Source organism: Branchiostoma belcheri, unplaced genomic scaffold (genome assembly GCF_001625305.1).
Source record: "Branchiostoma belcheri isolate BF01 breed outbred unplaced genomic scaffold, Haploidv18h27 scaffold31, whole genome shotgun sequence".
Taxonomy (NCBI): Eukaryota; Metazoa; Chordata; class Leptocardii; order Amphioxiformes; family Branchiostomatidae; genus Branchiostoma; species Branchiostoma belcheri.
The window spans coordinates 2,496,833-2,497,769 of record NW_017803921.1 but is presented as its reverse complement, the minus strand read 5'-3'; the positions used below and the strand labels follow the sequence as shown (position 1 = coordinate 2,497,769).

The following is a 937-nucleotide window of genomic DNA, read 5'->3' as shown; positions in this document are numbered from 1 at the left end:
TTATTTCTAATTAAACCAACTTTGAACAATATTAAAGTTTTTGATCATTGTACAAATGGTTTTGATTCCGTGGGCACATCACATACACAGCCACCATTCCATATAAAAGGAATGAAATACATCACTGCATGCATCAAAGTAAAAGACAAAACATTAAATCGGAACCTTTACTTGTCTCCTCTCTTTTTATTCTTACCTGCCATCCACGTTCCGGCACGACATCTTTGTCCATTTTCGGCATGTAGACCGCTGTCAGAGGGCAACTTTCTTGTTTGCTTTTTAATGATTTTTTAATGCGCGCGCTGTGGCCTAATGTAGTTGCAAAAGGCATTACTAGTATGTTACAACACGCCTAGCAAAATGTTGCGTGCGTTGGGCACTTTAACAACGTACGCTTTTGACGTGTGCGTTGACCTACTTTGGTTACGCCCGGTCACGTCACAGGTAGAAGTCACGTAGAACACGTAGTCAAGTCAAGGCCTTTATTTGACAGCCGGTATTCCTACGGTGCCCGCCTGCCTAGTCTTTAACGATTTAACGCGTGCCGGGGGTTTTACGGGGTCGGTTTCAAGGCCGGGCTAAAACATATGTTACGATCTTCTCTGTCCCCACATCTGCTTGGAGATTGCCCCTTTGGTGGCTCTCGCCTGTGATTGGTCGTCAGGGTGAACATCATGTTTTTGTCATGTGATCTACACGGTGTTGCGTCATTTCATCACGTGATCACTTTCAAATACTTACCTCGTTCTGTAGTGACTTCCCCCGTCTCCGGGTGATCGGGATGCATTGCGGGCATAGGCGCGCTGAGGGCTGTGGTAATATTTACATGTCGTGAACTAGGGTGAACCGAGCGATGACGTTTCACAGAAATATTCATTTCAAAAAGCAGACGATCGACTAAAGCGCAGAGGGAGGGGGGAATCGCCCTTTCGTCACT

At 45.7% G+C, this 937-nt stretch overlaps 1 protein-coding gene across 1 annotated transcript in view; it reads right to left on the bottom strand.

Moving 5' to 3' along the window:
• Nucleotides 1-937, bottom strand: part of LOC109474641 (kelch-like protein 26) — a 14,927-nt gene that overhangs the window by 13,627 nt on the left and 363 nt on the right. The window lies entirely within an intron of this gene.